At 55.6% G+C, this 26,136-nt stretch overlaps 1 protein-coding gene across 2 annotated transcripts in view; it reads left to right on the forward strand.

Annotated features, from left to right (window-relative positions):
* The first annotated feature begins 15,661 nt into the window (after positions 1 to 15,661).
* Positions 15,662 to 26,136, forward strand: part of LZTS3 (leucine zipper tumor suppressor family member 3) — a 46,537-nt gene continuing 36,062 nt past the window's right edge. For both annotated transcript variants that reach the window (XM_066185203.1, XM_066185207.1), the window contains exon 1: positions 15,662 to 15,859. The gene's annotated coding sequence lies outside the window, so the exon portion shown is untranslated. The remainder of the gene's footprint in view (positions 15,860 to 26,136) is intronic.

Genomic DNA, 26,136 nt, shown 5'->3' on the forward strand with positions numbered 1-26,136 from the left:
GCACAAAGGCAGTGTTGTGATGTGTTATCCCTGAGTCTTCCCTCGAGTCTGCCCTGAAAACGGGAGATTCAGATGGGATATTGGGAAGGAATTGTTCCCTAGGAGGGGGGGAGGCCCTGGCACAGGGTGCACAGAGAAGTTGTGGCTGCCCCTGGATCCCTGGAAGTGTCCAAGGCCAGTCTGGACGGGGCTTGGAGCAACCTGGGATAGTGGAAGGTGTCCCTCCCCGTGGCAGGGGGTGGAACAGGATGGGATTTAAGGTCCCTTCCAACCCAAACCATTCCATGAGTCCTGCATCCTCCTGCAGCACCCTTGGGTCCATCCCACCCTCCATGCTCTCCACCCAGCTCTTGGAGGCCACTTGACCTCCACTTTCCTCTTGGCCCTGGAAGGATACAGACAATAAAACATCGATATTCACTGTGTTCCTACAGGATTTTCCTAAAATCCCAAACATTAAGGAACCTTTAGCATCCTTCAAATGCTAAACAACAAAGCTCTGGTTTTCTTCCTTTTCCATCTTCCTTTGAATATTATTCCCTTCATTCCCATCACCAAATCTTTCGCACAGTGAGGTTAAGTTCCCATTTCCAGACGTCCCTGCCTAAAAGAGCCTCAGGCTGCTGGTCCAGAGGATGGCCAGAGCAGGGAGGGCTGGGGAGGCAGAGCAGGAAGGTTTGTCCCTGAGCTGGCTTGGAGGAGGGTAAAACACTGCTGCAGTGTGAGGTAATGGCAAGGAGAGATTTTTTTTTTTTTTTGAGCTTGTCAGTAGGAAGCATATGGCTGCCGCTGAGCTCCCAGGCTTATTTAGGATTTAGTGACTATTTGATCTATTTTAATCCAGATGTTCAGCTCATCACATAATGAGATCCCACCAGAGGAACTGTGATGCCTCCCAGACAACCCAGTCCCCAAATTGCACTGGGGAGAAGCAGCAGCTCCACCAAGGCTGAGCATCCCAGGGGAGCTCATGGTTTCCACTGGGGTGACATCAACACGCCAGTGTTGGGAGTCCAGACAGCTGCCCACGTCCTTCTGGCATCCAACCTAAGCAGTTTCTAAAATCTGACATTTTTTTTATCTTCAAGCATTTGGGAATTTTGAAGGGTTTTGCCAAAGATGGGATGTGTTTCTCTCCAGCCTCCTTTTCCCTGAGCCATGGACCATCCACCCAGACACAGGCACCATTTCTTCTCCTTATTTTGGTCTCTCCTCACCTGAATTTTGATGTTTGTGCACATGGAATGTGCCAGCTCCCACTGCAGCCTATGGATGTGGATGGGAATCCAGGCTGGAGTCAGTTGTCTGCTCATATTGCCACCAGAGGAGCCTCCTTAAGTGCTTTCCAGGAGAAATTGTGGCTGGTTTGGAACTCTAAATTTCTCTGACTTTGAAGCTGACTCCCACTGTGGACTCCCCAGAAGGTGACAAAAATGCTTCTCATCCTACCAGGGCGACTCCCAAATCCCGCTGTCACCGCTGCAGGATTTACACGGAGATTTAGAAGTTTATCAAGGTTAAAAAAGGCTTTTTCCAGGTGCAACACTGACCCTGGCCAGGTCTGAGGCTGGGGCAGGGACCTGGGGCAGGGACCTGGAGCAGGTCCAAGGTGGGTCAGGATGTGGGTGGCCTGGGACAGGAGCCGTGTGGATTTTTGGTTGGCACTGGGAGGCTGGAGGTGATGAATGTGTCTTTCCTGCAGCTTCCTGCCCTGCTACCTCCTCCCTGCTTCATCTCCAGGTCTCCTTGGGAGGACAAACTGTACAGGAACATCGTCTGGGAGTGCCAGCACTCGGCATCCAGCCCTCCATCAGCTGCAAGGAAGAGCAGTTGGCACCTCTCCACGTCGGACACCGCGCCTTTGCCAGGGAGAGCTGAACAGGGAAGCACACGGGGAGGAGGTGACTCCAGGGGACTCAGTGTGGAGAACCAGAAAAGGCTGGAAGCACCTCAGCTGTGCAATTCCCCTCCCTGGAAGTGTCCAAAGCCAGCTTGGACAGTGCTTAGAGGAATCTGGGATGGTGGAAGGTGTCCCTGCCCATGGCTGGGGGTGGAATGAGATGAGCTTCAAGGTTGTTTCCACTCCAAACCTGTCTGGGATTCTGAGAATCCATGCTGTCCCCAACCCCCTGGGGGTAGTGCCAGGCTGCCCTCGGCTGCAGGGGAGCAGTTTTGGTCCTTCAGGATGTCCCACACTGATGCAGGACAGGACTGGCTTCCCCCGGGGGTGATGCCCCAGGATCAGCCCCAGCGCTGGAGATGGAGGAGCTGCACCTCAAGCTGTGTTTGGTAGATCACAGAACCATGGAGCCTCCTGAGCTGGAAGGAACCCACCAGGATCATTGATCCAGCTCCTGGCCCTGCACAGACACCCCAACAATCCCACCCTGTCCCTGGGAGCGTTGTCCAAACCCTCCTGGAGCTCCGGCAGATTTGGGGCTGCGCCCATTCCCTGGGGAGCCTGGGCAGTGCCCAGCACCCTCTGGAGGAAAGAACCTTTCCCTGATACCCAGCCTTTCATATAAACAACCCAAAGGATTTCAGGGGATCCTGCATGGCTGTGATCACAGTTTCCCCACAGTTTTCCTACCCACAGCTCCCCCTCTCCTCACCACACACTAACTGAGCTCTCCACGAGTCTTTCCGAGCAGAGGACGCTTAAAAGGTAAAAAAATAAACCCTGCATATCTTGACATTTAATTAAAGAGATGTGAGTGGTCCGTGGGGGATGCAGAGTGCACAGCACTGGGACAGGAGATGCCCTTGACGGAGCCTGGATGTGCTGGGCTTGGGAGCGGGGGGGGAGGAGGGTGGGAAACCCATTTCAATTAAGATGCTGAGGCATGAAAGCCCTCTTGGCCTCATTCCTCTTTGCACTAATGACCCTGGATTTCCCCTCCTCCATCCCAGGTGGCTGCTGGGAGGTCATGGCACAGCACAGCCCTGTGAGAGAGGCAGGAGGAGAGGGATGGTCCCTGCCTGTGGCAGGGGCGTGGAGCTGGATGGTCTTTAAAGTCTCTTCCAAGCCAGACAAGTCACATTCTGTGATTGATTCCCTGGTGGGAAAATCCTTTTCCTGCTGGAGACCAAGGACAATGGTTACAAGTTTTCAGGCCCAAAAGCACAAACAATGGTGGGCTGAAGAGAGAAAACAAGAAGGATGAGACCTCACAACCCAAAGCTGTAATTGGGCAATTAAACCCAATATGCAAATGGACCAAAATTTTTAAAAGTGTGAGAGAGACCTCGTGGCCAGGTGTCCATTTTGTGAGCACCTTGGGTATAGCCCTGGCCAGGCTCTTGTGCTGCCCAAGGTGTGTCTTTTAAAACCTTTTAATAAATATCTACTTTATTCTCGAGCTCTGTCCAGTCTCTGTTCCAGGTCAGCTTTCCCAAGGCATCAGCTGGACAAGGAAATTTTGACACAGAAGAAAGTGGCCATTTCTTGCCCCAGGCACAACACCTGGCACCTGCAAAACCCATCCCAGCTGGTGCAGAAGCAGGGAGTGCTGCTGTCAGAGGGATGGGGCAGGTCCAGGGCTGTGTTTTGGTGCCTCTGGGAGCTGCTCCTCCTTTCTCCTCACAGCTCAGGAGCTGGGGGAAGGATGCTGAAGGACCTGCCAGCGTCACCCCACCCAAGCTCTCTTGAATCCAGCAAGAAATCCTTGGAAACACATTTCAAACTATCAAATCCGTATCAAACTACCCGAAGGGATAGTTTGCCACAACCTTTTCTTCTCAATAAGAGTAGAGGGGCTTTTCCTACTCCAAGTTCACCTGCAGGAGGTGACAAAAAGGAAAGAAAACACCCTCATTTGAGATGTTTTCCCTGAAAACACAAGCCCTGGTGCAAAGCCCAGATTCTGGATGGTCATTCCTACGTTCACTCCCTGGCACCAGGGCCACCAAAGAACAGGGGAGGTTGATGTGCTCAGGTGAGCTCCTGCAACCAAGGCCCGCAGTCCTGCTGCAGCCCATCTGGCCCTGCTGAGCACACGTTTATTCCTGGTGGTGTTAATTCCTTCCTCACCTCTCATCTTGCTTCCCAAAGCCAGGTTGGACGGGGTTTGGAGCAACCTGGGATAGGGGAAGGTTCCCTTTCCATGGCAGAAATCCTTTGAGGTGACCAATTCACGATTCCGTGCCGACTCCCCGCTGTTCCAACGCAAACAGCTGTGGTTGACCCCAAAACACTAACCCCGAGGTCCCAAAAGCTCTGAGCACTTTGTCCCCGTGTCCCCATCCCTGGCACCCCTCAGCAGCAGCACCCCCAGGTACACCCAGCATCGTTTTTTCCCGTGTCCTCCCTCCCTCCCGCCGTGTCCCCCCGGTGTTAATGAGCCGGGAAGTGCCCTTGGCTGCAGGAGCAATCTCCGCCTTAATTACTGCGGACAGAGCCGTCCCCAGAGCAGGGCGCGTTGAAGGGAGACACGAACGGAGAGGGAAGGGAGATGGATTATCCTGCGCTGATTCACATCGCTGGGAGGTGTCTGCAGGGAGGAGAAGTGGAAAGGGGATGGCTTCAGCGCCCGGATCACCATCAATGCCAAGGATCATCGGAGTTCCAGGCTGCAGCCGGCTCAGGAGTGTGGGAATCTGCACGGCTCCATCCTCTCCAGAGCGTCCCTCCCTTCGGCACAGCCTTTCCCCACTTATTCCCACTTATGTGGCTCTCAGGGCACACTATAAATCTTGGATAATCCTTCAAAGGAGCCGGTTTCTTAGGAATTGCTGGTGTTCCCTACCAGTGCCAGGTGCTCCCAGGCTGCACCCCTGGAAGAAAAGAGGACGAGACACCTTGGATTCGTCTCTGATTTGGTCCCAGGGTCGGGTGAGGTGACGCTGGAGGTTGGATCCCGCTGGATCAGGCCCTCCCCGAGCTCCAGCAGGATTCAGCAGAGCTTCTGCCAGGCTTTTAATAGTGGACTCCTTCCCCCAGCCGCCCCCAACCATGGCACGTGCAGATCATCAGCTAAAAGCCTGGTGTGGGCAGGCAGCCCACGGTTGTTTCTCTAAATAAACCTTCCCCTCCCTGCCTGACTCTCCATCTCCCTGCAACGGGATGGATTTTTTTCCTCGGGACCGGATCAGGGCCTGGGTGGCCTCGGGAGCTTTCTCAGCACCAGCCTTTCCCCTGGAAGGGACCTGCATCTCCTCGCTCCCCCTGGAGCTCTCCTGCTCCAGCAGAGTCATTTCCTGCCTCCTCCCCACTGCCAGGGAAATGCAGTTCACAGCGTGCCCCGTGAAACGCTGGGAGCTGAGAAAACTCTTGGATCAGGCAAAAATGTTGCCACGGGCTCTGATAAAGCGGGAAATGCCCCTAGGCTGTGAGTTACCAGCACCGTGCTGCTCCCAAAGTCTCTTTTGCAGTGGCTGGGCCCTCCTAGACCCCCAAAAACCCAGGGCACAAAGGGTGTGAGCAGCCAGATGATGCTGGGGGGACCCCACTTGGCCCCTCAGCACAGGGATCTCAGTGCCAGCAGCACAATTTGCTGCCTGACCCCAGCTCCAGAATGAGTTCTGCCACGCTTCGCTTGACCTGTTGGCCGAATCATCATTACGTGGGGAATGCTTTGCTCTTTCTTTTTTTTTTTTCTTTTCTTTTTTTTTAAGCTGTGTAAAAACAAGGGGACGGGGGGAGGAGGGAGAGGGACGGTGCCTGGCTGTGTCCTCTCCTCTCCTCACGTGTCCCTCACCGTGGCCAGGCCACACCGAGCACGTGGGACCCAGAATCATCAGTAAGAGCTTTAAGGAGCGGGTTGCTGCTGTCCCTGGTGCCCTGGCCAGCAGCTGCCCTGGATTTTGGGTGGGTCCCTGGTGCTCTGCAGGGACCAGGCTTTGCTCCTCCAGCCCTGGGACCATCTGGGGCTGTTTCCAATCTGATCCTCCCCACTCTGATCTCCCTGCCCTGCGTTTCTCACAGCTCCTTGTGCCAAAATCATGCAGTTCCATGGGTTCACAGGACAGACTGAGCACAAGGAATTACTTCAGGGAAGGGAAAGCAGACAAGAGTCACCTTTGCCTTCATGTCTTAACTCACTGGCATGGGAACAGCAGCAGTGCCCCAATCCAACCTGGCTGGTTGTCCTGGTTTAGGGCAAATTTGGGAGGAAAACCCACTGGTGAGGCTCTCCCAGGAAGGGCTGGATCGAGGGCTGAGATAACCCAGCCCCTGCTAAGAAAAACACCTGCAAAAACATTGCAGTGAGGGCAAATCATCTGGCTCAACCCAAACCTGTCCCCAGCGTTACCCAGAGGAGAAGGACGGAGAAATACCAACCACAGCTCTCCCAAGAGCCCTTTGCTCAGGATTTCTGGCCCTGCTGGGGACGTCAGGAGTTATTTATGGGTTGTGTCTTTTTTAGCCTGCTGTGATCAATAGGCGTGACCCATCACACAATCCAATAGCAGATCAGCAGTGAGAGCAGGAGAGAAAAGATTTTCCTCTCTGTGGCCATAATGCCACACACCCAGCTGTCCTTCAGGGAGGGGGAGGAACAGTCATTGCCTTCAAGCTGGAAAGAAAAACTGGGATTCTCCCCATTTTATTCCCATGGGTATCCAACAAGCCACCTTTAGGTGCTTCAACAGACTTCTAGATCCCATCCCTATCACCTGGTAAAAATAATCCTGTGGGAAGATAACAATGGATCCAGCAAGCCTGTGCTGAAGTGGGAGAAGTTGGAACACATCTCTGCTGCTGAAGCCCTGGATTAGCCTGCCAGAGCATCCCTGACCTCCAGCTCTTCCTTGGATCAGCAAGTTCCTTCCAGCCAGCAGCAGCAGGAGATGGTAATCTGGGGAGTTATCCACATTTTTCATGCTCCAAGAGGTGCCGACAACCTGGATGTTGGAAAAGGGGTGTCCTGGGGGCAGGGTCTGTATTTGTGGCGAAAAGAGATCTCCCAAGAGTGGGATCACGGAAAGGAGGAAGCAGCATTGAGCAGCTGTCAGAGGATCTGCTCCCAAGAGAGGGTCAGGCTTCCCAAAAATGGGCCCTCACCAAGCACTCAGAGCTGCCTGGTTCCCAGTCTGGGTCTCACTGGGGTTCACCTATCCTGGGACACGACAGGACACTGTTCCTTCCATTGGGAAAGCAGATTCCCTGATGAGATGGACCTCAGGCAGCCAGAGCTGAGACATTTCTGGTCACCATCCAGCCACGATGTCTGAAGTTTACAGGCTGTGTCCCTCTCCAAGTGCTTTCCTGAAACACCAGGAGACACCTCTGAGTGAAAGCCAAGATCTCCTCTCCTCTCTCATTAGGAACTGCGTCAGCAAACACCTTCACCTGCCCAGCCACATCCCTTGGGCCAAGCTCTTCCATCCCAGTGTCTCATTCCCACTGTTTTTACCAAGATTCCAGAGGTTTCTCCCCCATGGCTGCTGCCCTTCCTTTCTGACATCTACAGGGTGTTTCTGGAGTGATCATGACCCGTTGTTTCAGCCAACCTCCTTCCTGGTGCTGTTGATCTGGACCGAGCCTGCACCATCCCCTGTGCACCATAAATGAAGAATTTATCACCCCAAATACATGAGGAAGACAAATGTGAGGTACAAGGAGCTGATGGATGGAACAGGGAAATGGAATTAAGCAGGATTTTGGCCAGAAAAGATCTGCAGGATGTGGTTAGAGCTTGGTATAAAATCCTACCAACACATGGTAAAAGCCACCAGAGAGCCCCTCTTACCCCTTCTGATGGGGACACTGAGGTCCCCAAGGGAGGACAGTCACTGCAAACCACTCCCCACATAGAAAATGCTCTCCATGGGTGGAAAACTTCCTTCTCCCTGCTTGGGCTAGTGACTGAAACCCCACAGGGGGAATTTCCATCCCAAAGCTTCATCACACCTCTGTTTTTCCTTCAAAATCAGTAAAATTAGGAGCCGAGTTGCAACCTCATGGTTCTCCCTTCCCCTTTCACGGTGCCATCCTTGCAAGGACAGAATCCCTTTCTCTTTCCTGCAGTGGGGTTGCACAGGCTGCTGCTCCCATCCCAGATGGCATACCCAGGAGCAATGGCTCCGGATGGACATGTCACAATAAAACCTCCTTTCTATTTATACAGTGCTTGTGACCTTCAGCTGTTGCCACACCGCTCTGGATGCAGCACAAACAGATTTTTCAAACATCCTGGAGTTTGTTTCTGAGAGGTGCAGAGGTTCCTTGTGTTTTCCAAGGGGTCACAAAGTGCAGTGCATCCAGACCTTTCCAGAAAGTGGCTAATAGCCTGATTTTTTTTCTGTCTGTATCATCATTTCTGGGGTTAAACTCAGTATTTAAAAACACAGATGGGCTCAGTTTAAAGACTGGGAGAGGATCCAATTGTAAGTTGTCCAGCTGGTAAAACACCCTCACTGCTAAAAAAACGGGTGAACTTGGGAATTCAGGCAGCTCCATCTTCCCATCGTTGCCTCTCCTCGCTGTGCCTTTTCCCAGCTCCTCTGGCAAAGTCAGGAACCCCTCCAAAGGTCTCCACAGCACAAATGGGGTCAGTCCATCAGCCACTCACCCCTTCCCCCCTTATTGCACAAACCCGTCTGACCTCTCTGCATCTCTGGCCACGAGTCAGCTTTCCCAGGCCATTAAAAATGTGGCGTTTTCCCTGAGCTCCCTCCAGTTTTTCCTTTGTTCCCTCGGAAGCACAGGCACAGGAGGGGGATGCAGGACTGACCTTTGGTGGGATGTGGAGCTCTTGCACTGGTGCACCCCTCAGCCTCTCGGCTGCCTTCATTCATAAAGCGAATTCCACACAATTATGGAGGAATTCATCCCATTAATGGGAGGGAAGCATCTTCTCCGGGCTCCAAGCCCAGCTCCTGTCCTTGGGCAGGGATTTGTGTCAGCCTCAGCTTTGGCTTCGTGGTGTCCCAACATCAGGAGGCACCTTTACACCCAGGAGGGGATTATGGGCTGTCCTCACTTGCTGTTTTATGGTGGTTTTTTTAGGCAGATGCAGGATGGGAATGAGGCAGGAGAACAAGACTTTCAATCAGGAGAACTGATTGAAGCTCAGGGGAAGCCTTGCAGCCCAGATATGTGGACAAAGCACTTCTGGGAGAGAAATTAATGCAAAATTAATACAAAGCAAGTTATGGGTGTTTTGGGGAGGGAAAAACATAGATATGGGAGGGTCTGGCTGTTTAGTGCATGTTCAATAAGGAGCATTTGGAGCCAGGAAAGAAATCCCAGTTTTAAAGAGAGTGAGGGAGAATATCTGAAGATGAAATGAGTTCTGGGGGCTGACAAGGAGGGATTGGCTCTCCCTGCTTCATCAGAGCCTCGGGGTGGTGTTTCCACTAAAAAATGAAAGTATTTTCCCTCAAAGCCTGCTTGGCTCCCCTTAACTGGCTCCATTCTGGGGGGAGCTGGGCAGTCAGTGCCTGGAAGGATGGGCCAGAGTGTGGGCTGTGGGCACTGAGCAAACCAACCCCTGGGGATGGGACAGAGGGCCAGGGCTGCTCCCTTTCAGGCTGCTCCAGCCCAGGGCTCTCATTTAGGGACCTCTTCTTTGCTTTCAGCAGAGAGAAAGCACTGAAGAGACTGGTTTGGATCACGCCAGAGTCCTGCTGACTTTGAAAAGAACTCAGTTATTGATTTCTGGGACTGTGCTTCTCCCTGGAGGACTGGAAAAAGCCCAAGGCGGTTGCCTAGGATGCCTGTAAACTGTGACTCTGAGAACAGCCTTGTTTAACCAGGACCTTTCCTAATGGGATTTGAGGCCAAGGTCATTCCCCCAGGCTGCTCTCCAGCAAGCAGACTGTGAGGGGCTGGAGGATCTGCCAGCCAAGGCTACTCTCCCTGGAAGCAGATCCCAAAAAAAGGTAGAAATCGGGATAATGATGTTTTCCCCCTGAAGCCTTTCTGTGGCAAAAGGAGGCAGAGATTTCCACCTTGCTGAAGTGGCTGATCTGGAGGGCCCAGAGCCTACACTAGGAAGAGCTGGGAGATGTTCATTTGCCACTCAGAGGTGTGGGGAGAGGTGCTAAAATGACCCCAGAAATCAGTCCTCTGTGCAGGGGGGTCCTTAGGAAAACTGCTTGTGGCTATCTGGCATGAGCGTGGATACGGACATGGACCATGTGGATGTGCCAGGCACAGGGACCTGAGGTGGCCAAAACTCCATTTCCCACCTCAAACAGATGGAAACACTTGTCCTACACTCACAGAATCATTCAGGCTGGAAGAGACCTCCCAGATCAAGCCCAGCCTTTGACTGACTACCACCCCTCCCACTAAGACCAGGTCCCCACATCTCATTTTTCGAGCACTTCCAGGGATGGCGACTCCACCACTCCCTGTGGATCCTGTTCCAATGATTAACCACTCTTTCAGTGAGGAGGATTTTCCTAACATCCAACAAAAAACTCGACTCACACAGAGAAAACAGTGTTGTCTCCAGCAAGGATCTCCACCACAGGTGATGCCAATGGAGACCCCATTCCATGTCCGCCTGCTCCCTGTAGGTGCCTCAGATATTCTGGGACAACTACAGAGCTCTTAGACAACACTTGGAAAACTGAACCGAGCTCGGATCAACACAGACAAGGAGCTGGGATTGCTGCTCACCTGGCACTGGTGTGGACACCAAGGTGTGGTCTGTGACGTGTCCTTGAGGAGTGACAGCCCCAGGAGTGGGCAGCCTGCAGCCAGGAATGTCCAGCACTGAAAATCAGGCAATCATAGAGTCACAGCTGGAAGGGACCTTAAAGACCATCTTGTTTCAATCTGGGCCTTTCCACCTGCCAGAGATTGCTCCAAGCCCTGTCCAGCCTGGCCTTGGACACTTCCAGGGATTCAGAGGCAGCCACAGCTTCTCTGGGCACCCTGTGCCAGGGCCTCATCACCCTCACAGGGAAGGTTTTATTCCCAATAGAACAGCCCTGAGTGCCCAGGTCTTTGCAATCTTTATCAACAATCAGCCTCCCACTGATTCCAGCGTGATCCCAAGGATGGCCCTGCAGCCTCCAAGGCTGCACACCCTTTGTAACACCCTCACAAATAAAAGGTCTCTGCTCTTTCCCTGCTAAATGTGAACCCGCAGAGGTGTAAAAGCTGCCAAAGCCGAGCTGTGCCTGAGGCTTGGCATGATGGATGGCAGGGCTCAGCTGGGAGCTGTTTAATTTGGGTGAAAGACACTGTGTGGGAAGCAGCCCTGCCTGAGCTCCAAGGTGTGTAGGAGCCAGCTCGGTTTCATCTCAGCTGATTCTAGCAGCAGAGTGTTGCTTTGGAGAAAAACGAAATGCCGGGAGCTGTGGAGGGGGATGGAGGTCAGGACAAATCTCTCCATTCACTTTTGCAGGGATGAGAGCAGCAGCAAAGATTTCAATGGGAATTTCTCCATGAAAGGACTGTGACAGATCTGGTGTGGTGCTGAAAGAGGAGAGAGAACCTGGAGCGTGCCTGCCTTGGCCGGCTCACCAGGCTTCTGACCCTGGATTCTCACTCGGAGGAAGCCCTGAGGCTTCTTCCTAGCAAAGCCAGCAGTGTCCCTTCAGCATAAAATCACAGACTGATCGGGCTTGCAAAAGTCTTTTAAAGGTCATTTAGGCCCAGTGCTGCCATGGGCAGGGACGCCTTCCACTATCCCAGGGTGCTCCAAGCCCTGTCCAGCCTGGCCTTGGACACTTCAGGGATCCAGGGGCAGCCACAGCTTCTCTGGGCACCCTGTGCCAGGGCCTCACCACCCTCAGAAGGAAAAATTCCTTCCCAATATCCCATCTCTCCCTGCCCTCTGGCAGTGGGAAGCCATTCCCCATTGTCCTGTCACTCCACGGCCTTGCCCAAAGGCCATCAGTTCTTCAAATTCTTTAGGACTTGTAAAGAGAATTTTTGATACAGAATCCCATATCCCAAAGGTCACTTCTTCTTTTCATGACACCCCAAAGATCTCAGTTTCTGCTCCTTCTCCTCAAAATCCATCGAAAACCACCAATATTCCCAAGAATTGCTCACAGACCTCCTGCATCTCCCCATTACTTGGAGAGACCTCCTTGGTCTTGAGCATGTTCAGCCTGCCATGATGAGACAGCCCTTGGCACCGGTACTTCTGAGCACCCCCAAACCATCTGCTCTCCTTTCATCCCTCTTCTGGGTCCCTGTGAGGAGGAGGAGGCTCCAGCTGAGAGAAAGGGACAGGCCGCCCACTTGTGCTGAGTAACCACTGCCAAATTGGATGCCAGCACACACACACACACACACACACACAAATATTTCCACCGAGGTTGCTATGAACAATGGTCCCTTGATGATCTGCTGTCTCAAACACTTTTGCCTTTGGCAGCCTTCCGTGGGGAACGGGCAGTCCAAGCACGGACCCTCCCACTCCTGGGCCGGCTCGTGGGCACCTCCACATCCAGCACTGCCCAGGGTGTTCCATGGGAGAGGATCCCTGCCCTGGGAGCTTGCAAGGTGAAGGTTGGCCTGTGGGCAAGGGCAGAGCTGCGTCCTCATCGGTGCTGAGGAGAAAATTCCTCTGCCTCATCACCACTGGGCCTTCACTGCCCACTTGGAAAGCCTGGCCATGTCCCTGGACACAACCCCAGCCTCGCTTTGTTATCACCTCCCCAGATTTCCTTCAAAGATTGCCATGGTGTCTACAAACCCTCGGGAAGGAGTTATGGGAATGTCCAGCCAAGGTTGGTCAGTCCTTTTTTCCCAGGGTGTGACAGAGCAGTGACACCCTGAGTCACCCTGAGTGGCACCAGAGTCACATCCCAGTGATGTCCTGCCTGAAAGGTGAACACCAGTGATGGAGGAAGCACTGGGAGATGTTTGAACCCAGGGAATGGGGTGAGTTGAGCCAAGCCCTGCCTGCACAAGGTGAGAACGTGCCCACGGTTCGGGTAGTGGAGAAATCAGTGCCGCCTTTCCTAAAGCAAAGGGGGAAAAGATGGATGCTCTCAGAAGCAAAACGTTTGATCCGATCATTATTTGTGATGCTCAGAGGTCTTAGGCCAGCCCTTGATTGTCTTCCCTGCTGGTTCCTGCATGCCTGGAGAGAGCCTTCCAGAGACCCCATCGATCCATGTGTGGCGATCCCGGCTTTTGCACCGTCTACAAATAGTTGGTGCGTGCTGAAAAGAGCAGATCTGAAGCCACAGTTGGCAAATTGCACCAACAAGCATATTCCCAGCGAGGCATTGTTCCAGTTTGTATATGTCTGAAAAGAACTGTTCAGGCATATGTTAAAGTTGGCACCTTCTCCCGGGGACTCGCTGCAAGCTGACGGCTGGAGCATGATAACCACAGCAAGGCACACAAAACACTCGGAAAAGAAGGGAAAACAAAGTCCATTGGGGGTGTTAGCAGGGCTGGGATGAGGATGAGGAGTGGGGGCAGAGTGCTGTCCTCTGGAGGGAGGGCTCATCCCAACCTGCCACAGGGAATCTACACCTGCAAGCACTTGGAGAGGGATTGGTGTAGAGGAGGAGAGTGAAAATCCTGCAGCGCTGGTCCCGGGATAATCCTTATCAAAAGGCTCAGCGATTGGAATGGGAGAGTGGATGGCGGGTGTCCTAGAGGCTCTGGGCTTCAACCCACCCAAGGAGGCAGCACCTTGCAGTGGGGATGGACTCACAGCACACTGAGGGTCCTCAGCTCCCAGGGATGTCTGGACCTGGCAAAAACCTCTTCCTTGGAGATGCTGGAAAATGCCAAGGGGAAATATTGTCCTGTTTGGCTCTTCCTTGCGTGTCCATAGACAGCTGCAGCTGGGGACAGGATGCTGGGCTGGCCTGGTGGAACTGTAACACCATCGGAGCATCTCATCTTAGCAGGGCTGTGTCAGTACACAAATCCCCCTGGGCCCCATCCACACAGGCCCAGGAGTGTCCAAAGATGTAAGGACTGAGTTGAAACCTTCCGAGAAATTCAGATACATAAATCCACCCAGACGTGAGGTAGAAATGCAATTACGGTGGGTTAACTTTTGAACTCCGTGATCTGAGGGGTCTTTTCCAACCTTAAATGATTCTGTGATTCTGATTCTCAGCTACAAAACGGGACCTGCCCCAGCTTAGGCATGACCCATTTTGGGTAGAGGGACGCGTGCAGGCTCCCTGTTCACCCTCTCAGGGTGTCCAGGAGCACTCCAGTGCCCCTTGCAGAGGGCAGCTGGAGCTCAACTCCCACCAGGTGCAGCCCCACGTTGATGGTAAATCCTGGAGGTGTGTGGTGGGGTGACAATTGGAGCAGGGCTTCTCTGAAGCTGGAGCAGCACGACAAGCTCCACGAGCTTCCTGTAGGACACCTCCTACCCTTGCATGACCCCCAAAAGAGGCTGCACTGGCAGGCTCAGAGCAGACCAGGCTGCCCAGGAAGGACAGGACAGGACCTCCCCAGTTGTCCATGCAGGACTTTAATTGCTCCGTTGCTTGGCAGTGCTGGTTGGAAGAAGCAGAATCCCACCCACAGCAGAGGTTGCTCTGCCCAGCCAGTCTAATCCCAGTCCTCAACGGGCTGTAAGTAAATCAGGGAGCCTCGGCTGCCCTTTCCATCCAGGCAGCATCACACACAGCCCCTGGAGTGCTGTCAGCAACAACCTGTGAGGGGAGAAACTCACAATCTGCAGTTCTGGGGGAGCAGCCAAGGGCCTGTCCAGCACTATTAGCAGGAATAATTAATTATCCACTCTGCCATTTCACTGGACATCTGCAGAATTCGGTGGCAGCAATTCCTGCCTCTTTCCTCCCTCCTGGGACTCCCGAGAGATGAGCAGGACGGGTGTGACCTCCACATATCCATGGAAAGGCCAAGGGGAGAGGCAGAGTGTGTTGCAGGACCTAAACTTGCTGCAGGGAACTGGGAGCAGGGACATGTGCCACCAGCCTCTCCATGGGCAGCATCATGAGCTTTTCCTTTTCCTTCTGGCACCTCTCATTTCTCCTTGGAGAAGACAACTCCCTGGAATGTCACAGTCAGGAGCTGCCCTGCCTTCAGCTGGAGTCCTTGGCCATTTGGATGTCCCTGTCTCAGCTCATCCATGAAAGAGGGAATTTGGGGAGTTTGTGTCCCCCCCCCACCCACGAGCTCAGGTCCTTGGATTCTCCGTGGGATGGGAAAAGTTGTTTCCTCTCCCACACAGACTTTCCATCCCCATCCCACCCCCACTGGAGAACCTCAGGGGTTCAGGCTGTGCTCCTTCCACCCCAAAGGGCTCTGCTTTCGGAAATGGGGAGGAAATAGGGACCAAAAAGGGATTTTCATGGTGGATACAGGCAGACAGCCTTGTCTGTCACCCAGGGGCTGCCCGTGCCCCTCAAACCCCAGCCGTGCCCCCGAGACACCCCCCGCCCCACTGCCGGGAGCAGTGTCAGGGCTCACCTGTATTTGGGGGCTCTTTTTTGGGGGGCACGAGGGCCATGAGGCACGACGAGGCTGCGGGGAACAGAGCCAGGGCACCAGCAGACCCCAAACATCCCCTGTCCCGGGGCCCTGTGGGGGAAGGCGACAGGGTGGGGGAGGTCCAAACAGCACCGCAGCATCCCCAGCCAGTCCACGGGGACAGAGCCCTGTCCTGATGGGGGGGGGGGGGGGGGGGGTGGCGAGGGAAGAGTTAAAGGGAAGGCGAGCAGATCCTCCTCCATCCTCCCGGTCCTCGCTGTTAGGCTGCTGCTGTGACAGGGGGTGGGGTCGGGGCTGGCCGCCGTTTGCCGCAAGAAGGGGGGGGAAACGTGGCTGCGAATGTGTGTGTGCGCGTGTGTGTGTGTGCGTGTGTTGGTGACACAGGACAAAATGAGATGAGACCCCTCGGACGGCAGCGGCCGCCCGGCGGCGATCCCTGATCCCGGCCCGATCCCTGCCCGCTCCTGCGCATCGCTGCCATCGCTGCCGGGCACCGGCGCAGCCCCGCCAAGAGTAAGGCTCGGGGTGGGAAGCGACTGGGAGGAACTGGGAAGCGGTGCTGGGAGAGGGGGGAGGTGGGATGAGGGGTGACAAGGAGCGAGGAGGGGGAGGGGGGGGGTCTCTCGGGGGTGGAGAGAGGTGGGGTGCACAGAGAGCGAGGTGGGGGACCTGCTGCTGGAGCTTCGCTCGCCTGAACCACCCACCCAGATGTAATTTGGGGGAGGGGGAGGGGAGGATTTTGGGGAGGGGATGGGGTGGAGGATGGGCCGCCAGCGCCGATTTCGGGTGTGATGGAGGGGAGGGAGCCGTGTTTGTGCCTAAAGTCGCAGCTGCCTGGATTTGGCCCCGCGGGGCCAGTGGGATGTGACAGCACCCAAAAATAGAGTGCGAGGCGGGGAGGAGCGGCGGGGAGGGGGGAAAGGCAGACCTGTGTGCCAGTGCCAGGGCCAGGTTATTCCCCCTCGTCACCTTTCCCTCATCTTCTTTTTATTTAATTTCTTCATTTCTTTGGCAGTGATGCCAGGGGAGGGGAGCCGTGGCTGGGGCTGGGGGTTGGATTCACGGCAAGGAGGTTGCTGGCGGCCGAGTGATTAACGTGCAGTTGCTGGGAATTATGTCATCTGCCTCGGTGCTGGGTGGCCCTCGCCCAGCAGCGGCGGTGGGGAGGGAGGGAGGGCGTGGGGGGACGTCATGACACGGGGCTCCCCGCCTGAGGCTTCACCCCGGCGGGCGCCGATGCCTCCCCGGCTCGGCCAGGACCTGGGCATCCAGCGTTCCTCCCCACCCCGACGCGGGGATCCCCGCTTGGGACATCACCCGAGGAGGTGCCGGTGCCTCCCTGGCTTTGCAGGGATCCAGTGCTCCCCCGCGCCCACCGCGGCCCCCAAGCCGTGGGTGCGCGCCCACCCCACTGCCCGCTGCTCCTGGGGGTCCCAGGCCCGCGGGCTCCATCCCCAGCAGGAAAGGAGCGGGTTGTTGCTCCTCCCGACGGCTCATCCCGCTCGCTGCCCCGGCAGCCGGGTTTGGAGCAGGCGGAGCGGGCGCTGCCATGGAGGGAGGGGTGAAGGTGGCATCCCCTCTGCCACCTCCCCGGGAGAGAGCGGGGCTGGGGCTGCTGCACTGCAGCACAGAGCCCCAGCCGCGGCCCCGGGCGCGCCGGGGGCGAGCAGGGACCCCTCTTTGCCACCCCGTCCCCTCCTCGGAGCCGAGGCGAGAGCCTGGGGGACCTGTGGCTGCCAGCGGCCCCCTCCCTCCTACCCAGGCCTGATGATCCCTCTGCTCCAGAGGAGGGTGTTGGGCTGCTGGATGCTGCACACCCTCCTGGGCATCCCCCTGGGCATTCCTAGAGCATCCCCCGAGCACTCCCTGAGCACCCCCGAGCACCCCCTGAGAACCCCCGAGCATCCCCTTTAAGCGTTCCCTGAGCATCCCCATCCTCTTCCCCACGTGGGGAGCTGGGGGAGGAGGACAGGGCCTGCCAGTGAGCCGGGCACGGACCCTGCTGCTCCTCCACAACCTCTTCCACAACCTCGGCTCCACACCCCGTGAATCCCCGCGCAGCTCCGTGAATCCCCGAATGCGCCACGGCACAGGGTCGGACAGGGAGAGGAGCAGGCAGACGCCGGCAGCAGGAAAGGCTGCAGGGAGATGTGCAGCGGAGGTAGGAAGGGCGGGCACAGCTGTAGCGGGGCATCTTCTGGCATTTTCTGCCCCACAGCACAGTCCGCGGGAGGGAGGGAAATGCCGACGGCTTCCTGAATTCCAGCTGGGAGCCAGCGGGTGCAGTCCCAGGCGGGGAATGCCGCTCGCCCCGCGGGATAACCTTTGGCAACTCCCTCAGCTCGCCACGCTCTGCTTCCAACACCCTCCAGCACATCCTTCATCCTCAAACCTGCTCCGGCGGCGGATTGTGCCGGCGCTGAGCCCTCCAGGGAGGTGCTGGCATTAAGAGGGAACGCGGGGCAGCCCCGGTTTGGGGCAGGCAGGATTTGGGAGGCTGCTCCATCCCGTCCCCCCGGCCGTGCCCTCCCCAGGCGGGCTCCGTGCGCCGGGGGTTTGTTTATGTGTGGCCCTGGTTGGAGCGGCGATCTGCCGTGGCTAAATATAGCAGCGATGCTGTCATCCGAGTTCAGCCTGGCTGGGGAATTTATTTTCTGCAAAGGCTGCGAGGCGAACGGGCTGAAAACAGGCGTGGAAATGCCGGAGCGGTGTGATTCCCTGTCCGGGCTCACGGCAAGGGGAGCGGGCGCCTTGTCCCGATTGTCGGCCTTGTGATGGCAACAGGGAAAGAGGAGGGATGTGTGGAAGGGCTGGAATTGTCCCCGCTGGCTCCCCGGGGCAAGGGTGGGCATTTCAAAAGCAGCGCGGTGCCTGTGTGGCTTCACGGCTCCGTGCAGGGAAGAGATCCCCTCCTCCTCCAACTCCTCCTTGCTAGCTCACCTTGGCGTCCCAAGGGATCAACTCCCAGCCCCTTCGGAGCTAAAAGGAGCAGGGAGAGAAGCATCTGAAAGTCCAACACCTGGAAGTCCAACACCTGAAAGTCCAACACCTGAAAGTCCTACATCTGGCTGTAGATATCTGGGAGAGAGCAGCAGCTTGTCCGGCAAGAGGTGGGATGGGGAGAGCCCCCCTTTCCCTGGGGGCTGCAGCATCAGCCCCGGGCATCCCCTGCTGCTGCCATCACCGTGAGAAGGGCACCTCTGATCACCCATCCCGAGGAAAAACGGGAAAAGAGGCGGAAAGACAGGTCCCCTGACTTGCAAAAATGCAGACAGCTGGGGAGGGTGTTTTCCACATACACTGTGAAAACCACGTTGCATCAGCAGTCGGAGGCACTCGCTGCGTGATAACTCCATGTGGATGGAGCAGGAATGTGGATAAACTGTGGATAAACTGTGGATAAAAAGTTTCTGAAAGGAGTTTTATCCCGACAGGGAAGGTTAAGAGTTAAGAGAGCGTTGCTGGAGCTGTTGAAGGGTTTAAAATCTGCTTTCTCCCGAAGAGGAACTGAGCCATGCCCGGGGCTGTCAGAGAAACCCAGCAAACAAAGGGTGAAACAAGGAGATTTCTTGTTTCCCTTCACAGAGGATCTTTCCCATTAGTCATTCCTGTCACAGGAGCTGGCAAACACGGTTCTTATTTGAGGGATCTGAAAGTGAAATGGAGGCACGAGGCCAAGAGCCCAGACATCCCTGCCCTCGGGATTGGGGAGCAGGCAGGGACCCCCCCAGCTCCTCTGGCTCCCCCACACCTCTGCTCCCTGGGTAAAGCCAGGCAGGGCCCCTGGAGTCATCCCTTTCCAAGGAACATGGCCTAGGGAGTGGCATTCCTGGTCCCTTCCAAACCATTCCAGGATTCCTGCAGGACACAGTGGCACCAGCAGCCATGGGAAGGCTGTGATGCTCCATCCTGGAGGTGGTGGTGGATCAAGCACCTTGAGATCCTGCACCTGGATTACCCAGGTGGTTCCCCAAAGCACCCAAAACTCAGCTCTTCCATCACCCCTCAGCCCTGGGCACCTCCATAGGGGAAAGGAGCAGGCTGAGCCCCACCATGGGTGGGAAGAAGGTCCATGGAGCTCCCTAAACAGCAAGGAAAGCAGAGATAACTGCTAAGGCAGCTATCAGGAAATTGGGATGGCTCGTGCCTTATGATCCAGGTTTGGCTGGAGCCAAGAGCTGTCCTGGCAGAGGGAGCTGAAAGTCCCCTTGAGCCGTGCAGGAGCTGCAGGAGTTCCTGCAAGGCTGCAAGGCTGGGAGCCAGGTTCACAGGGATTTGGGCTGAGTTTCCATCTCACAAAACTGGGGGGGCTTTGCCATGAAGCTGTGGGTCCTGTTGGCTCTATCTGGTTCCTGAGAGAGGAGGATGAGTTTTGTCTGAGCCTCTCTTTCCTTCAGGGCCACATCCTGACCACAGGCCAGCGAGGTGCTCCAAAGCCAGCAGGATGCTCCAGGTTTAGACAGGTATAATCCCAGAATCCCAGAATCATTCAGGTTGGAAAACACCTCGGGGATGACTGAGTACCAACCTTTGACCAAACACCACCACCCCCACTAGACCAGAGCACTGAGTGCCACGTCCAGTCATTCACTGGGTAATTCCAGGGATTGTGACTCCACCACCTCCCTGGAAAGCCTTTTCCAATGCTTAGCAACCCTTTCCATGAAGAAACTCTTCCTGATGGCCAACCTGAACCTCCCCTGGCCCAGCCTGAGGCCGTTTCCTCTCCTCCTGTCCCTGTTCCCTGGGAGCAGAGCCCAACCCCCCCCCCGGCTGTCCCCTCCTGTCAGGGAGTTGTGCAGAGCCACAAGGTCCCCCCTGAGCCTCCTTTTCTCCAGGCTGAGCCCCTTTGCCAGCTCCCTCAGCCTCTCCTGGTGCTCCAGACCCTTCCCCGTTCCCTTCCCTGAACTCTCTCCAGCCCCTCCAGGTCTTTCTTGTTGGGAAGGGTTCAAAAAACACCCCCATCACTGGGGGTGCCCCAGCAGTGCCAGTACAGGGCATGGGCACTGCCCTGGCCCCGCTGCCACCCCATTCCTGACAAAATCCAGCTGCCGTTGGCCTCTTGCCCACCTGAGCATACCTGGGCTCACGTCCAGTCACTGTTGACCAGCACCTCCAGGTCCTTTTCCACCGATGGGCAACGGAGCCCGTTCCCTTTGCAGGGAGCCCAGGAAAAAGGCAATCAGATCATTTAACACATGCTGCTCTTCACACAACCAACCTCACAAATATTTATCAGCTGGAGAAACACACGGGCTCGGAAGTTGCCAAGTAACATAACAAGAGGCGCTTTTAAATAAATATCTGTGCGTCTGCGGGTGACGAATTAACCAAATCCCTTGGTATGTGGCCCAAAGATATGTTTTCCTCTGGAAGCCCAGCACCAGTAAGAAAAAATAATGATCCAAACCAGGAATGAAAACCTGGGAGAAGCAGTGACTGACTGTCTGTCCAGCACTGGAGGGAATTGGTTCCCTGCTGGGAAAGTCTGTGGAGCGATGCCCAACAGATCCACGCCTGCCAGGGACAAGTTGGGAGCAGGATGGGATCGGGGGGGTTTATTCTGCAGGGGAGGTGAGAAGGAGCCCAGTGCACCAGGCTGGGTCTCATGCTGCACCCACGTGCCTCTCCTGAACACCCACAGGACTGATCTTCTCTGTAGGCTCAGGATTTCAAGGTACCTCGTTGTTGTAGAGCCTGTCTCTCTCTCTGGTTCTCCATGTTCCCTCCAGCCCTGAGAAGGGTCCATTCCTTCCTCTCCCAACCAGCTGGGTATGTCCCAGAAATCCAGCAGGAATAGTGCTTGCCCCAGCCCACCCAGGTGTGTTCCGCACTGCCCAAGTAGACTGAGTTTCCCTGTTTCTAAATCCTACTAAATCCCTGCTGCGAGGTCAGTTTGGAGGTTTGAGGGGTTGTTAGGAGAGGTCAGTGCTGCCAGAGCAGACCAGGTGGGTTTGTAGATGGATGAAGATCTCTCGTCCAGTTCCTTCTTCCGTGGGGAAACTCTGGCTTGTGGGGCTGGGATTTCATAGAATCATGGAATGGTCTGGATTGGGATGGACCTTAAAACCATCTCGTTCCACCCCCCTGCCATGGGCAGGGACAACTTCCGCCAGCCCAGGGTGCTCCAAGTCCTGTCCAGCCTGGCCTTGGACATTTCCAGTGATCCAGAGGCAGCCACAGCTTTTCTGGGCACTCTGTGCCAGGGCCTCACCACCCTCACAGGGAGGAATTATTTCCTAATATCCCATCTAAGTCCCTCTTCAGCTCTGTTGGAGGCCCTTTAGGCAGTGGAAGCTGCTGGAAGGTCTCCCCAGAGTTTTCTCGAAGCTGAACACCCCCAGCTCTCCCAGTCTGTCCTCTCATTTGGTGGAGATATTCCCGTACAAAGCCACCACCTCCTCACCATCACCAGAGGGCTTGGGCTGAGGGTTTTGCAAGCAGGTTGTCATCTTGGGCCCATTTGGGGTCATCTGGGGGTTCTTGCCTGGACCAAAACATGAGGAGACACAACCTGGACATGGAGTTGGTTGGCAAAGTCAACTTGGAGAGTGGTTTTGGGGGTCAGACACTGCCCAGTCCTGGTGGGTCAGCTGAGGGGTGAGAGGACATTGACTGGCTGAGGTGATGGTGGAGGGTGTTGCCCAGAGCCGCTGTAAATGCCCCATCCCAGGAAAAGCTGGAATGTGGGAGCTCCTCCCAGCCATGGCAGTGCCCCCAGGCAGGCGCTGGAGATGATGCACAGGGGGAGGTCGGAGCTTTTATTAGCCCAGCTGCTGGAGCTGGGAAAAAAAAACAGCCCAGCTTTCGGGCACAGGAGCTCATCTCCTTGTCCCCGCTTTCTAATTATATCAGCTGATCTAGCACAGGCTCCTTCCACTCCCCATGGGCCACTGCCTTCATTACATCCCCAGCTCTGCCCTTGGCAAGCACTTGGAGGAGCAGCCAAGCTGTCTCAGAGGAGATTTTGGGATGGCAGCACCGGCTGCCTCACCTCAGACATCCCCCTGCAGTGCAGTCCCTGCCTCCAGCACCGCCAGGAATGGCAAAGGAACCAGGGACAGGGGACAGGGACACGTTGGGGCTTGTTTTGGCCAGGCCGTGTGCACGTTTCAAAGTGTGGGATGGGAAGACAGGAAAGGCTGTCCCCGTTATGGCTCCTCGAGGTGGCTCAGAGACTCCAGGGCAGAAAGGAGAGGATGTAAACATCCCCCAAAATCATCAGGCATGCTGGGATGAGATGGGGACAGCTGCATCCTCACAGGCCCCTGCACCCCATGCCTCTCCTGCCTAGGGGAGGGGGTCCCTGGTGGTCTCTGCTCAGGGGAGGGGGGTTCTGGAAAGACCAGGATCTGTTCTTGGCTCAAATCTCTCCCTCCTGCAACAAACACATTTCTCAAAAGGTCTCTGCTAGGAAAATCCACATCCCCACCCGGTGCAGCTCAGCAAGGACATAAAACACCCGTCTCCAGGAGCAGGCTGAGCACAGCCCATAAAGCTGGTGCCAGGCTCAGGGAGACCCTGATGTTCTCCCAGCTCCTCCAGTAATGTAAATAATAAATCACTGCTGCCGAGCTGGTGCCCAGCCAGCCACTGCACAGCGGGAGTTTGCTCTGCTCCTTCCTCCGATCTGCTGTGCTCTTCCTCCCGCCTGCCCCACTCTTCCTCCCACAAAGTCCTTTTCCGAGCCCCAGGGCTTGATCTCTTTGGGGATCAGGGTGTCCCCCACCATGCAGGAGTGGTTTTGGTGCTGTTTAGTCCCAGGTGGAAAGTTCTCAATCTGTTTTGTTCCCTGCTACTGGCACTTGCCGTCCTTGGCAGGTTCCTTAACCTCAGTTTCCCTCTGCCAGGCTGCACTGCAGCCTCCCAAGGGATTGTACAGAACAGGAGCTAATCTGGGGGCGAGGATGAGGTATTCCAAAACCTGGTCTTGTGGCTGAAGTGGTGAATGTGTCACCTCCACGTGTTTGGAGTGGGTGATCCCCCTGTTTGTTTTTCAGCAGAGCCCGGACAAACTCATCTCCTGCAGCTCAGGAGGGCTTTGGGACCAGCCAAACCCACCCACGCCCGGCCTGTTGACATTCCTCAGTGCCAGCCAAGAGCTTTGCCTTCCCCTCCGCGCTCTCAGGGGCCCAAATTAGCTTCTAATAATAATATTTCATTAAAAAAAAAAAATCCCCAGGCAAACAATCCGGCCTTGGCGCCCGCCGGGACAGCAAACACTCCCCGAGGGGCACCAGGTGTGGTGCATTCCTGATAGCTGGAAAAGAAAGGAAGGATTATTTCCCTCTCCGTGCGATGTGCGGGGTGAGCAGGAGCAGCCAGGCCGGCTCCAGGCAGGGCTGGGTTGTGCCCAGCACCCTGGGAGGTGGGTACGTGGCTTTGGGAAGAGGTCCCCCAGCCAAACCCCGAGCTCCAGAGCTGATTAATGGTGGCATTTCTTTGTTCCACACGTTTCCTCCTGGCGGAGGTGCGGGATTTCAGGCGCTAAAAGGGATCTGTTTGTTTTAAAAACAAGCCCTGCGAGTCACCCGGGCGATCCCTGGGCAGCCACCCCGTGCCATGAATGTCCACGTTCCTGGCACAGCCATCCCAGCATTTGTGGGGATACATCCACCGCTCAGAAAAGCTGGGAAACTTGATTTTTTTCTTCTTTAATGAAGTTTTCCATCAATCTGTTGACGTCTTTCCCTCTCATCCTTAGAAGAGAAGTTGAGGACGTGGTGTTACAGCCCTAACACCGGTTTTGACCGGGACAGAAACCAGGGAAAACCCTTCCCTCCAGCTCTCCACCCTCGGCTTTGGAGTGCAAAGCAATTTTGCACCCCTCCAGGGTTGAAAAGGCAGGCAGAGATTTGGGCTGCCGGATAATGTTTTCTCTGGGCCAGCTGCTGGGATAAACCCAGGACATCTGTCAGCTCCTGAGCCGGGCAGCCAAACTCCTGCCCGAATTCCAGCATCCCTGCGCTGCGAGGGGACAGCACGGGGGAGGTGACACCCGCACCACCGCAGGGACATCTCAGCGGGATCCACGTCTCCCTTTCATGCCCCACTGCGAGGAGAAGAATCCCTTCATTTCCTTGGGACGCTTATCCTCTAAGGATCTTGATCCCGGGGGCGAGCGACAAAAACACCCTTTAAATCCATCGCGGCGGGCTTAGGGGAGGATTAGCAGATGTCTCTGCAGGCTTTACACCCGGCTCCGGCTCCCGGTGTCCCACCCTCGGCCCCATCCAGCTTCAGGCTTGCGCTTCCCGAAGGAGAAAGGATGGAGCCAGCCCGGCTCTGATTCCCGTCGGGAGATCGCTGCATCCCAGGCAAGCCCAGGCTGGCGATTCGCTCCCAAAAGTGGCAATCGGTTTTTCACTGGAGAGCTGGTCCTCATAGGTGTCCTGTGTCCGGGAGCAGAGAGCTCTTCCCAGGATGTCTCACCTTGGAATTTTCCAGGAGGGAGAACCTCTCCCGCTTCCCACCTTTGGGGGGGATCCCAACGGAGGAGCCCGGATAATTCCCCAGTGAAGATCTGACTTCTCCGTCTCATCCCAACGTGGCTGGTGGGAATCTCCACCATCCCTTTTGTGTTTACAAGCAATTACCTGAATCACTTTCCATCCTCAACACTTTCCCTCCTTAATTTGTCTCAGCGATGCTTTGTTTGTTTGTTTGGTTGTTTTTTTTCCCTTAATTTCCTTGCTACCTCCCCCACATCCCTTTTACCTCTCCTCAATTCCCACCCCCGAGGGCTTTTTTGACCGCCAGGACTCTCAGGGTGGCTTTCCTCCAGCACACGGCGAGCTTGCATAATAGCTGTTGACACCGCAACTTCATTTGAATCGATCTTGTTTGCTAATTAGCTGATTGCAGTAATTGGCATGAATTACCTCGGGGGATTCTGCCTCCCTGGGGGTGGCCAGTGGCCGGCGTGTCCCGCGTAAGTGATGGGGATGGCAGCAGCGAGGTGGTTCCTGCCGCAGGGACGCCTTTTGCAGGTATCCCGGTGATTCGTGGAGCTGCGGAGGAGCTTCCAGAGGGGAACCACAGCCTGGTGCAGGGATTTTGGACTCCTGGAGTGCCTCGGAGCTACCAAAATGTCCGGAGTACCTATTACAGAGCCTAAAATGGGTTAAAGTCCCTGTTTATGGGGTGAAGGGATGAGGGGATGTGACTCCACTCCACCTCAAAATGCAACTGGAGGTGACTCAAACGCTGGGTTAAAGACAAACGAAGTGAAGCAGCTTTTCTCAGAGGTCGTAATTCCCTTCCGAAAACTCCCTGCCAAAAATTCATGGAGGATGAAACAGCAAGAGACTGAGCGAGGAGGGAGCAGGCAGTATCAGGGAGAGGGTCCTCTGATGGCAGCAAACCTTCTGGGGGATCCAAAGATGACTTTGGGTGGGAGGCATCCCTGAAAAGCTCTGAGGCTCAGGGGAAATGGGATGGGATCAGTGGGATCCTCATCCTCCCGGGCCCTTTTCCTCTAAGCAGCAGCTGCACAGGGAGGAGGGAGGCCGGGAGGACCATCCCTGCCCCAGTCCCTTGGGATCCAGTCAAGATCCAGCATTCCCCATTAGGAAATTCAGTGATCAAAGAAGAAGGACAGTAAGGGCAGGTGGTGAGTGACAGGACACAGGGAATGGCTTTAAACTGCCAGGGGGCAGATTTACCTTAAGTATTAGGAATAAATACTTTCCTGTGAGAGTGGGGAGGCCCTGGCACAGGATGCCCAGTGAAGCTGTGGCTGCCCCTGGATCCCTGGAAGTGTCCAAGGCTAGGCTGGACAGGGCTTGGAG

This window comes from Chamaea fasciata, unplaced genomic scaffold (assembly GCF_029207755.1).
Source record: "Chamaea fasciata isolate MVZ Bird 193981 ecotype frontalis unplaced genomic scaffold, bChaFas1.0.hap1 SCAF_6, whole genome shotgun sequence".
NCBI lineage: Eukaryota > Metazoa > Chordata > Aves > Passeriformes > Sylviidae > Chamaea > Chamaea fasciata.